The 13,476-nt window shown below is 36.5% G+C and overlaps 1 protein-coding gene across 2 annotated transcripts in view; it reads right to left on the minus strand.

Moving 5' to 3' along the window:
• Positions 1-13,476, minus strand: part of Trim24 (tripartite motif containing 24) — a 102,706-nt gene that overhangs the window by 87,801 nt on the left and 1,429 nt on the right. The window lies entirely within an intron of this gene.

Here is a 13,476-nt window from a genome sequence, read left to right on the forward strand (position 1 = left end):
ATTTTTTTTTTTTTTTTTTTTTTTTTTTTGAGACAGGGTCTTGCTAAATTGATTGGACTAGCCTCAAAAAGTGATCCAACTGCTTTGGCCTCTCAAGTCACTGGAATTATAGGCATTTCCCACTGTGCAAGACTACAACTAATTTTTGATGAAGATAATGCCTATACAACAATAGTGCTAGATAAGATGTAAACTTAACTTGGATCAAAATACCTCATCAAAAATTAACTCAAAATAGATCATAAACCTAAATAATAAGACTTAAAACTATGAAACTGCAAGAGGAAAACAGGAGAAAATGTGTGTTAGGTAAAGATTTCTTAGAAATGGCACACAAAAAAATTAAACTTCATCAAAATAAGGAACTAGGGCTCTAAGGAGAAACAAACAAGATTGGCACCAAAAAAACAAACAAAAAACACACAAGATAAATAAACTCTTGGTTTTCCAAAAATTTAGAGTACTTAAAAATGGGGGCATGTCAAAGGACACAAATATTAATTTGAATCCATGTTTTCTGGTAGAAGAATATTCATGCAAACCCAAATGATTTCCTAGAGGATTACATACTAAGTACAAAGAGGGTGGGAAGATATCTTTCAAGTGAAAAAATCTGGCAGTAACACCTTAAACAAGTGATCAAAGCCAACACTAATAATGGGACAAAATGGCATCACATGTTTCCTCATGTAAAGTTCTGAAAAAGAGTATGGAAGAATAATTTTTTCCCCAAAGACCTAATACCAGAACTTGTTGAAGGCACAGCCAGACTCACTGTAGTGCTATACCTGTGGAATTTAAAATCTCCATTTGTCTTTCTGAAACATGTCCACAAAATTCATTCTATGGAACTCGCTGGCAATCTGCTCTGGATCCCGACAATTGTTCCTCATTCCGAAATAAGTATACTTTGAAGGACATTGTTAGAACCACCAGCAAAATGTGACTATGGTCTATGTATTAAATAATACTGTTGTACTAAGGCCAGATTTCCTGAATTTGATAATTATACTGTTTGAATAGATAAGAATATCTTTAGCCTGGCATGGTGGAGTATGCCAAGTACTCCGAAGGCTGAGGCAAGACGACTGTAAATTCAAGGCCAGCCTGAACAATTTAGGGAGACTCTATCTAAGGAAAAAAAAAAAGAGCAAATTGCTGAGGTATGTAGCTCAATTGTAGAGTGCTTACCTAGCATGCATGAGGCCCTGGACTCTGAGCACACAAACACCAAAAAAAAGCATTCAGTTACAATTGTCATCTAAAACACATATCTGTAAATCCTGAGACAGTGGTCCCACCTATGATCCCAGCAACTTGAGAGGCTAAGGCATGAGGACCTCAAGTTTGAGACCAGCAATTTAGCAAGGTCCTAAGCAACTTAGCAAAACCGTATCTCAAGCCAGGCATGGTGGTGCTCGCATGTAATCCCAGTGGCTTGCCTGTAATCCTAGTGGCTCGGGAAATGGAGGCAGGACGATCAAATTCAAAGCCACCTCAGCAATTTAGTGAGGCTCTAAGTAACTCAGTGAGACCCTGTATTTAAGTAAAATATAAAATAGGGCTGGGGATGTGCTCAGTGGTTGAGTGTCCCTGAGTTCAATCCCCAGTACAAAAAAAACAAACCAAAACAAACAAACCAAAAAACCCTACCTCAAAATAAAAAAATAAAAAGGGCTAGGATATAGCTTAGTGGTAAAGATACCCAGGTTGGATCCCTGGTAACAAAAATAATATAATAATAATAAATTTTAAAATTCATGTCAACCACAACAAGCTTATCTCTATTGTCAACTAATATTCTAAGACACGAAATACACTTAAGGCATGGTTGAAGGCATGTCTATTGATTTCAGAGTCTTCTTGTTAATTTTGAAATTGTAGGCTCATTTCTTCTTAGATCTGGTTAATCACTGCTTTCAAGCTCACAGATAGAGAGCCTATAAAGTGCCAGTTTTGCCACTCTAAAGCTATTTTGTTTGCAAATGAATATTATCTTTATCATAGCTGAAAATGAGACTTCAAAGATTCAAATGATTCAAGACTGGTGGAAAATTACAACTACCATCAATTCCATACAGGTAATAAAATGAAACAACATGAGACAGCTATAGTTATAACTTTCTATGGGACATGGATCTCCTTGTCAGCTAGTTAAGTATTCAAGTCCCCAGGAGTGACAGGTATCATATCATATACACAACTCTGAAGTCATTAAATATGAGCATCCCTGTGGGTGCAGTAGCATATACCTGTAATCCCAGAGGCTAGGAAAGCTGAGGTACAAGGACTGCTAGTTCAAAGGTAGCCTCAGCAACTTAGTGAGGCCCTAAGCAACTCAGCGAGACCCTGTCTGTGGTTCAGTGGCTAAGTGCCCCTAAATTCAATCACCAGTACAAAACAAAACAAAAACACACATCCCTGATATCTCTGTGCTTTGGGCTCAACCTTCTCTATTACCCAACCAACACAGCCTCAAGCCATCAACACTCAACCCTGATTACAGACTTACATGGAATTACAGTACCTCTAGGATGTTCATTGGAATTCAGGATCATTTTTCTTGCTATTTTACATGTGCCTCAATTTAGGTACTTTCCAGGCTGCTGAAATTGAGGGACTTTTGTGAGCCACCTCCCTATGGGAGTTCCCTAGGAAATAAGGTTAGGGGTTTTATGCCAGAGGCTTGGTAAAATTTTACCATAATCTTGAATCTTTTGACAGACATCTTAGTTAAAATATATTAAAATCCATAAACCAACAGGCATGGTGGGGCATGCCTGTAATCTCAAGTGACTCAGGAGGCTAAGGCAAGAGGATCACAAGTTCTAGGCCAGCTTTAGCAATTTAGCAACTTAGCAAAATCCCACATCAAAATAAAAAATGAAAAGGACTGAGCATGTAGGTCAGTGGTAGTGTATCTCTGGGTTCTATAAAACAAACTATAAACCAATCAGGCATGGTGGCACCCACTTGTGAAATCTGAGACAGGAAGATCACAAGTTCAAGGTCAGTCTGGGCATCCTAGTGAGATTTGGTCTCAAAATTAAAAAAAAAAAAACGGGGAGTGGGGGTATATCTGAGAATGTAGCTTAGTTAGTTATAGAGTGTGGCATGTGTTCCATCCCCAGTACAGCAAAATAAACCTATTTATTCAAGCATATATAAATTATGTTAGACAGTGGGGGTAAAAGAAACAGCATCTGCTATATAGAAATGTTACTATCTTCAGGGCAACTCTGTACAGGTTGTATAGTACACCAGAGACTGCCTGACTTGAAGGCAAATAGAGGTCCACATTCTTATAACATGCATCCCTTGGTCTACATATGCCAACAGGGCATTTTTTTTTTTTTAACCCACACAAAACTACTGTTTGGGCTTATGGTAGCCTTGATGCCTCCCCTCAGAATACTCCTTAAAGCATAAGTAAAATGTAGCCATTTGACATGCTTATTCTTGTGAGAGTGATAATTTATGTTATCAAGTACATTATAGCTTAATTTCTAAATCCTAATGATTTTCTATACCTCAGTGGGTTATATTTACTGTATAATGTGGCATCCATCCTATTTTCAAGATTATTGGTCTAATGTATATTGAAAGTACAGGAATAAAATTTGAGAGACAGCAGTCACATTTACAGTGAAAACTTAAGACCCTTGTGCATTTAGATGGCAGTTTAACTTGGTGAGGTCTCTAAGAAAAATTAAAGAGACAGAAATCTGAAGATCTAAGATTTAAAGAAAGTTTTTTTTTAAATTTTTCATTGTGACCTCACTAAGTTAAACTATCATCTATATGCATAGAATCTTACTCCTGTACTTCCACTAGTTTGCAAATCATCCATATGTGGTTATATCAACAATGCAATTTAAAAAGTCTTCTGACATCAATTTCCCACCTACATAGAGTACCTAGTACTGAGAAATACTTTCCTTTCAAGAATCATATGTATAATAACTAAGAAAAATATATGAGGTAACTGTTTTCAGGCAACAAACAATAGGCAATGCAATACTGTCATCTCTGGAAAAGGGATACTCAGACTAGACCCCCCCCCCNACATACAATGTAAATTTCTTTTTGTGCTTACGATATAGCATGCAAGAAATACTGTGATTTAAAATCAGTTTTTAAAAATTCTTTGATTGTTGGTATAACTATCTGTTTGAGATGTAACAATGTTCACTTGATTTTGGGGGTTGGTTGAAACAATAGATGACTTATTTGTTTTGGGTTTTTTTTTTTTTTTTTGGTCTAGTTACATAAAGTATTTACATGATTCCAAAGTCAATACTGCAATGTAAGTTTTATTACAGTGGTCTAGTTTTCATTCTTAATTCCTTGTCTTGTTCTTTTTTGCCCCCTCTGGTAGCCATTTTTTTTGTGTGTGTTTTTTGTTTTTAAATTTATCCTTCCACTGTTTCTTTTTAAATATAAGCACATACTTATTTTTTCTCACATTTCAATTTTATTTTTTTTCAGTGACCTAGGACTTTACAAATTTAGGCAAGGGCTCTACTACTGAGCTGTAGCTCTCTGTCCTCCTCTTCTTATTTCTTCTTTTAGTGGATAAGACTAAGAAATTCACAGACACACACACATTTTGCCCTACCTTCCACAAAAGGTAATATAAAATATATATTTTCTTGCACCTTTACAAGCCCACTTATATTTCCTGAAATTCAATAGATAACAGTATATCTATGCAGTGATATACCAAAGTTTATTCACCAGTCATCTACTGCTGGTAACATCAATCTTTCATTACTACCAACAGAATTGCCTCAAATAATATTGCACATCTTATTTTACACTTTTTCAATTGTTATCTCTAATATAAATTCCTAGAAGTAGAGTGTTAGAGCAACAAAAAAGTACATTTGCAATTTTGCTAGATATTACCAAAATCATTGCCATGGGACTTTTACCATTATGCATTCTCACTTGCAGTAGAGTGAAGTGTCTTACTTTTCAGTTTTACCCCAAAAGCACAATGCCAAAATATAATAATACATCTATTTTGGGAACAAATTTTTTAAAGTTTTCTTTCAAGCTCAACAATAAGCCATATGAACTACATGGGAGGCTGAGGCAGAAGAATCACAAGTTCAAAACCAGCCTGGGCAACTTAGGAAGATGATGTCTCAAAGCAAAAAAGGGGGCTGGGGATGTAGCTCAGGGGTAAAGTACCTCTGGGTTTTATCTCCAGTAACTACCCGCCCTGCCCCCCACACAATTTCTCAAATGTTCCACATGCATTTACCAGAAAGTGGATCTTACCATCTTTTACTGCATGTATATGTTATTAGTTCTTCAATAGCCTTATGAAATTTTGTCCACTTGATCTTGAACCAAGATGGATTTTAGGCCTTAAGATTATTAACATGTTCCTTATCTGTGTGTGCTCCCAATTCTCAAAGGCTGAAACTTTTTTTAAAAATGAAAGTTGTCTGGTGGGGGTGTTGCTCAGTGGTAGAGTGTTTGCCTAGTACTATAATATGTCCTGTCTCTTTAAAGACTTCTGGTCTAAGTTTTCCCATCAAAATTATGAACTCTATTTTCATTTTATTTGCCTAGTATATCTCTGTTCAACATCTTACTCAACCTGTCTGAGTCTTTTGGTTTTGTGGCTCTATATTTTGTGAACAGCACTGAGTTGAGTTTTGCTGTTAGTTAACCTGACACAATTAATATGGTCTGGATGTTGTCATAGACAGAGTAAGTAAATTATTTCACTATGTATGTTTCTTGCTCTCTACCCCTTCTCTTTTCTTTTTTCATCTAGAAAGTTTTGGGGTTTTATTCTTTCTAATCTATGATACCCTTAGTCCTCTCTATGTTAAGAGACTATCTACTGATTACCTATATGAGCAATACAGAAATTAGTTCTTTTCTTCCTCTCAAACCACACTCCGCCAGCAACTATTAAAGTAATAATATTCTTTGATGCTTTGGTTAATTTCTATAAAGCAATCAATGAACCTATTAAGTCATCCTTGGTTGTGTGGAACTTATTATTCATTAAGAATGTCTTCAGGATGGATTTGCCAACTACATTCCTCATTATACTTCTGAATAATTGTATGATAGTTACAATTTCAGAGTATATAACAATACATGCTACTTTGTTACCCCTTATCCCTGTTGTTAAGTTCAGTCCTACATTTAGAAACAAGACATCCTTGAAGAATCTCTTTCCTGTTGCTTTCCTGGCATAAGATCTCTTAGCTTTAATACACAATGTCATCTTTACAGAAAAGGTCAGTAAAACATCCTTGTCCCTAAAGTGCCCTCCTCTCTGTTCCCAAGAACCTAGCCAAGGTAAGGGAATAATGAGAATGAATCCAAGCCAGAATGACCAGATAAACATTATCATGAAGGACAGTGGCTTTCTCTCATGTATGCTGGGAATTAGGGCAAGTTAGTGCTATCTGTAGAAAGCTGCTTTCTTGCATACATGCCAAGTTCTTTGGGATGCTGGTCATACAATGAGACAAAGCAAGCTAAGCTAACAATGTGGCTGCTTCTATTGCCTAACCTATAAACCTCTTCTTTTTGGTAACTGGTATGGAGCTGAGCACAGTAGAGAGTATAAATTCTTGTCCAGCAAACTGCCTCTGGACAAATCACAGAAGCAGCATGAGGGATGGATGTGCTACTTTTTAGCAAAGTACAGGAGGTAAAGAATGGCCATATCACCATCGACACACCCAATCTTGTCTAAAAAACGGTGCTACTTGTCCAACCCATCACCACTGGACTTTCATATGAAGCAATGAGGTACCATGAGAAGCAGAGGTGCTCCTTATCCAGACCATTGCCACTGGACATTCCCTATAAGATTTTTTTTTTTTTCATCAATAAAGCTCATGTCTCACATTCCATCTCTGGGTGTCTTGACAACCTATCCCACTGCTCTGGCACAACTGGGTTGTGGACAGTATGTACACAAACTCTAAAGGAATGATGCTAATATAAGTAAACAAACAGGTCAATGGAACAAAGTTCAGAAATAAACAGACATATATCTCTACAACTGATGTTTTTGGATATTGGGGAATGAACATAGTAGGAGTGCTTTACCACTGCTGAGCTACATATTCAGCTCTTCTTTGAATTTTTTTTTTTTTTTTTTTTTTTTTTTTNAAAAAAAAAAAAAAAAAAAAAAGATTTTTCTCAGGTCTTAAAGACATTAAAAGTTGTTGCCTGGACAACTTAGACCCTTGTCTCGAAATAAAAAACAGAAAGGGCAGAGGATGTGGCTCAGTAGTAGAACACTTGGCTAGCATTCTGAGGCCCTGGGTTTAATCCCAACTACTGCAAAAAACAAACAAGACAACAAAACATAACCTGTATTAGCTAAATGAATAGATCAATAGAGCAGAAGAGAGAGTATAAAAATAGACCATATATATTATCAGTGGATTTTTTAAAAAAAAAATTAAAATATTATTCTAATAGTACTCTTAACATATGTTTAAAACTATGAATTCTACCTTACACAGAAATTTCTCTAAATGGATTATAGAATATAAATATAACAGAACTAAAATTATAAAAATGAAAGAAAAAAAGTGGAGAAAATCTTAGTAAACCCGAGGGAGGCAAAGAACTGTTAGGACAACCACTAATCATAAAAGAAAAAAAAAAAAAAACTGACTTAAAACTTCATGTTGGGCACAGTGGTACATGTCTGTAATTCCAGCAGCTCAGGAGGTTGAGGCAGGAAGATCGTAAGTTCAAAGCCAGCCTTGGCAACGGGGAGGCACTAAGCAACTCAATGAAATAAAATACAAAATAGGCCTGGGGATGTATCTCAGTGGTTGAGTGCCCGTGACTTCAATCCCCCCACACACTAAAATTTAAAACTTTAGCTCATCAAAAGACATGAAAAGGGCTGGGGTTGTGGCTCAGCGGTAGAACACTTTCCTAGCATGTGCAAGACCCTGGGTTCGATCCTCAGCACCACATAAAAATAAAATAAAGATTTTTTTTAAAAAGAAAAAAGACATGAAGAAAATGAATAGGAGATCACAGAGTGAGGTTGTTGAACAACATCAATAAATCCACTTGCAATACATGTATATTACGAAGTACCAGGATTCAAAAATACATCATTATTACTTTTTTATAAAAATGTGCATGACTTAAATAAAAATCTTACAAAAAACAAATGTAAGAATGACCAGTCAGCACAGGAAAAGAGGCTTATTAGCAAAGAAAAAATTTATGTAGCCCTGCACACCAATTACAATAACTACACTTTTAAAAGACTAAAATACTTAAACTGACAAGGATGTGAATCAACTCTGGTGAGAATTGCTGGAGGGAGTATAAAATAGTATACCAGTTTAAACATACATTTATCATACAAACAAGAAACTCCAAATCTAAGTATTTACCCAAGGAAATAAAAAAACAGCCACACCAAGACTTTTATATAGATATTTATACAGTGTACCTCCCTTATCCCTGGGGAATAACTTCCAAGACCCCCCAGTGAATGCCTGAGCCTCTATATGCTATGTTTTTGTCTATACTCATGTACCTATGATAAAGTTTATTAAATTAGGCACAGTAAGAGATTAACAATAATAAAAGACTGTACTGTAATACACTGTAGTAAAAGTTACACAAATGTGGTGTCTGTCTCAAAACATCTTAGTGTACTATTCTCAGCCTTCTTGTGATGATTTAAGATGATGCGATGCCTATGTGATGAAAGGAAGTGAGATGAATGACAGGCACTATGATGTAATATAATATCAGACTACATGTCCACAATACTAGATCTGATAACTAAGAGGGCTTCTAAGTGACTAATGGTCTGGTGGCATATATAGCACGAATATGTTGGACAAAGGGATGATTCATGCCCCGGGCAGGACAGGGTGAGATTTCATTATGCTACTCAGAACAGCACGTAATATAAAACTTTTGAATTATTTCTGGAATTTTCCATATTAATATTTTCAGATTGGAGTTGATCACAGGTATTTTCTGAAGCACAGAAAGTAAAATCTCAGGTAAAGGAGGACTATTGTACCAATCTCAAAAACAAGTGAATGAATTCATATAGAACTGATACAGAAATATCAATTATTTTTAATGGACTATTTATTTATTTATATGTGGAGCTGAGAATTGAACCCAGTGCCTCAAACATGCTAGGCAAGTGCTCTACCACTGAACCATAACCCCAGTCCCCTATCGATCTTAAATACTGTTAAATCCTTTGCCACTTAATCCTTTAGTCAAAAAAGATGATTTATACTGTTTTACCAAGAACCAAAAGAAGAGATCAGCTCACAGAATAGTTAAGTATACTGTAAACTGACAGTTAAAAAAGTTTTAGGAAGCTGGGGTGTGTATAGCTCAGTGGTAGAACACATGCTGAGCATGCACAAGTCCCTGAGTTTAATCCCCACAACAAATAAATGTCTTAGAAAACTGTTGAATTTTTATATTTTACTCTACCTTGACAAATGATGTCAAGGTAGAGTAAAATAAGTATGCTCTCAGTATTTTTAAAAATAGCTCAGTTTGCTCTTCTTTGGCTGAGCAGTATGTCAACACAACAAAACACTGCACAATGTTGTAACATTTCTCCAATATGAGTTTGTTTCCAACTTAACAACTTTGTATGTTTTCCATACAAAAACAAAAACCTTTTCTAATCTATTGTCTCTATTCTGGATATAACTACATACTACAAAAATGACAGACAAGGCTGAAGTGGTCATCCAACTTTAGCTTGTGGTCACTTACCCTTTTTCCTTTCAATATGTAGTCTTAGAAAAGGAGTTTAGACCAAGGTTTTAGAACAAATGTTATCAATAAGGGCTTGGTGGTCAATGTAATTGCATTTAAACATTTATAAATTACACTTTTTTTGGGGGGGTACTGGGGGTTGAACTTAGGGGCACTCAACCACTGAGCCACATCCCCACTCTATTTTGTATTTTATTTAGAGACAGGGTCTCATTGAGTTGCTTAGCCCCTCACTTTTGCTGAGGCTGGCTTTGAACTCAAGATCCTCCTGCCTCAGCCTGCCCAGCTACTGGGATTACAGGTGCACACCACCTCACCCAGCTATAAATTACACTTTTAAAGTAGTCTCGTGCTGTGATTAGTTTTAAGTAAATCATATTGTGGGGGTGAAGTTGAATGGCAGAGCACTTACCTAGCATGCCCTCTCCATCACAAAACGAAGTCAAAATCATGTTGATTTTTTTTTTTTTAAGAAAAATACATTTTAGGATTTATTTTTCATGAAACCCATTTAGGATTAAAAAAAAAAAAAAAGAAGCACCAATAGTATTTTATAGAAATGGTATTTCTATAAAATAGTATTTTATAGAATCTAGACCTGATACTGCTGAGAACCACTATTCTTATCCTCGAATTTAGGTCTTAATTTTCTAAAGAATTCTCTTATGAGAGATGGGGTCACAGTGGTTGATTGCTTGCCTAGCAAGCACAAGGCTCTGAATTCCATCCCCAGAACCCTAACCCCCAACACACACGCAAAGAAAAAACAAACAAAACAAAAAAAAACTCTATGATCAAATGTACTTTGAAACACAATGCTGCTTGAGTCAAAGAAATACCTGAGTTTAATATTATGCTCTAGAAGTATGAAACTATGTCACATTAGGTAGAATCAGGTTCTTTGGAGGGAGGGGCCTAGAAATCTAAATACTTATTAAGTGGCTGTATTAATGCTAAAGTTTGAAAATGATTATCTAAATCAAAAAAGAGTATCAACTTCTCTGGCCTAAAATAATTGTGTTGTGGCTTCGTGTGATGGCACATGCCAGAATCCCAATAATTTGGGAAGCTGAGGCAGGAGGATCACAAGTTTGAAGCCAACCATAGCAACTTTCTAAAAATAGAAAAAAGGGTAGGAAAGGTGGCTCACAGTAAAGCATCCTAGGGTTCAATTCCTAGTACCACAAAAAAAACAAAACAAAACAAAAAACCATTATCATCCAAGTTAATGCTTTTCTTGAACTCTCGTTTATAATACAAAACAAAACAAAAAGGTTTAGAGACTGAATTACACAAAAAAGTCTGGAATTTCAAACCTGTCTTAGAATTGAGGATCATAGCTCTTATTATTTATATTCTATAATAAATCTTATTTCTAAAACTGTGCAAAATTATGATCTTAGTTGGCCACTTGTTTAACTATTTAAAATTTAAATACAGTTGATCCTGTGGGGTGAGACACATGGATTCAACCAACTAGAGCTGAAAAATATGGAGGGAGGAAAACCAACTGTGTTTGTAGTGAACATGTACTTTTAAAAAATTATTTCCTAAATGTTACATTGCAATGGCTATTTACATAACATTTACAATGTATTCAGTATAAGTAATCTAGAAATTATTTCAAGTATAAGGAAGGTTTTGCATAGATAATATGCAAACATGAGGCTATTTTACATAATAAATCTGTGGATGCTCAAATTCCTTATCTATGGAGATCCTGGAACCAAAGTCCATTAGCTACCAAGGGACAACTGTTAAAGAAACTTTAAAATGTGTTTAAGAATTAAGAACTAGGGCTGAAGTTGGGGGTGGAAGGGTAGGGGTGTAACTCAATGGTAAAAGCCACATAGCATGCATGAGGCTATGTAATCCCCAACACCTCCAAAAAATTAACATATAATTAAGAATTTTATTAAGATACAAGTTTCACCTCTATCAACTTTCATACTTGCATGCTAATGAAGCAGCCTACCAGTTTCAAAGATGATGATATGCTGCAGTCTGGCTGGGCACAAAATAACCGGGAGGTCATGAGCCACTTGTAGGTTCAAACAGGAACTACTTTATTGCCCAAACTCCACGGGAACTCAATGGGAACTCCCCTGAGAACTCAAAAGTAGAGGGCACCCAAGGTAGCAGGAGCCGCCTTATTGCCGGACAGCAAAGGTTTATATACACAACTGAATACACAGCTTGTTTCAATTTAGCATCATCCAGTTACAGCAATCAGTTATTATCTTAATAATTATACACAGCTTAACTTAATTATCATCATCTTAATGGCTCACTGGCATTACTTCTCAACCACTCCTTCTGGCAAAATGCCAGGCACCTTCTTGATTAGGTTGTGGCTCTCAACAGTGATAGAAGAAAGAGACAGCAATAGCATACTTGTAGCAAAAGCATAAGCCAAAGTATCAACATTTTTGCACTGGTTCCCAGAGCCCCAGTTCCCACAGGACAAAGTGAAGAGAGTCAACTGATATCTACACAGGCAGTGGGTTGTGTTACAGAAGAGGAACACTAAGCTTAGGGAACCCTAATCTTTTAATGTGGGCAATAAGCAAGCCCACCCTTTGGCTCCAGAGGAAGACTTTTTTTTTTTTTTTTTTATTAAACAGTATAGCATATAACTGTATACACATAGCATATATTCCTGCTTTTTGCTGTGGTGGGAGATACTATCTTTTATAAAGACTGTTCTTTATACAACATCCTTAACAAAACAGAAACAAAGAGAGGTTGCTACCTCACTAGCAAGAGCGTAGAAATAGAGACCCTTAGAAAATTGTCTCCTACAAATAGAGACTGTTGCTAAGATAAGTGGATTCAAGACCACAATCTATTTAAAGCATCAATTTCATACATCCCTTGACCTAGTGTAACTACTTGATTAGCATATTATCTCAAATTAAATCAACCAGTTTAGGTTAAAAGTGATTTCCCTTTTCCAGTTACTTTGTATTATTTGAAGGATGTGCTCCAATATTTGCCATACTATTTAAATTTAAAATGCTCTACCAGAAACAATTACTGTTCTTACTTTAAATGTTTCAAACCTGTTAACGTTAGCAATGGGAACTACCTGTCAAAAGTCTCATTTTCCAGTAACAAACACTACAAAGAGAACAGTAGTAACTTAGTCATTGCCTACAAAATACAAGAAAACCCTGCATTTCCAAATTACTTGTTTTATTTCACTTTACCCTTCACTGTCTCAAAAACAAAACCTTCGAAAGAAGCAGACAACAAACCACCGTCTCTAGGTTTCTTTGTCCCCAGCAGAAGCGGAGAGGATTGCGAACTCATTAAGGTAAAGAACCCCAAACATGCAAGATAGGAAACAGACGGCATTCAATCTGCAATCAATCATCAAAGAAAGTCACCATCACTTAATCTCCATCCCTCCCAACGCCCCCCACCTCCAGCTCAAATAACGTGGGTATATAAGAGATGATTAGGATCATATGGACCTGGACAAAGCTTTGCAGAGGCAACGGGTAGCAGTTAACTAGATGCAGTCGGGCAAAGAATCCGCGAAACGGAGTACAGGAGACTCCGCCAGAGCTCTGCAAAAGTGCGGGTCGCAAAGGCCACCCAGCCCCGAAGGAGAACGCTGAGCAGCAGCAGCGGCGCGGCCAAGTCCCCAGCGCCCGTGGAAGTTGCCAGGCGAGCCGCAGAGCGCGCGGGCCCTCC

This window comes from Marmota marmota, unplaced genomic scaffold (genome assembly GCF_001458135.2).
Source record: "Marmota marmota marmota unplaced genomic scaffold, marMar, whole genome shotgun sequence".
NCBI lineage: Eukaryota > Metazoa > Chordata > Mammalia > Rodentia > Sciuridae > Marmota > Marmota marmota.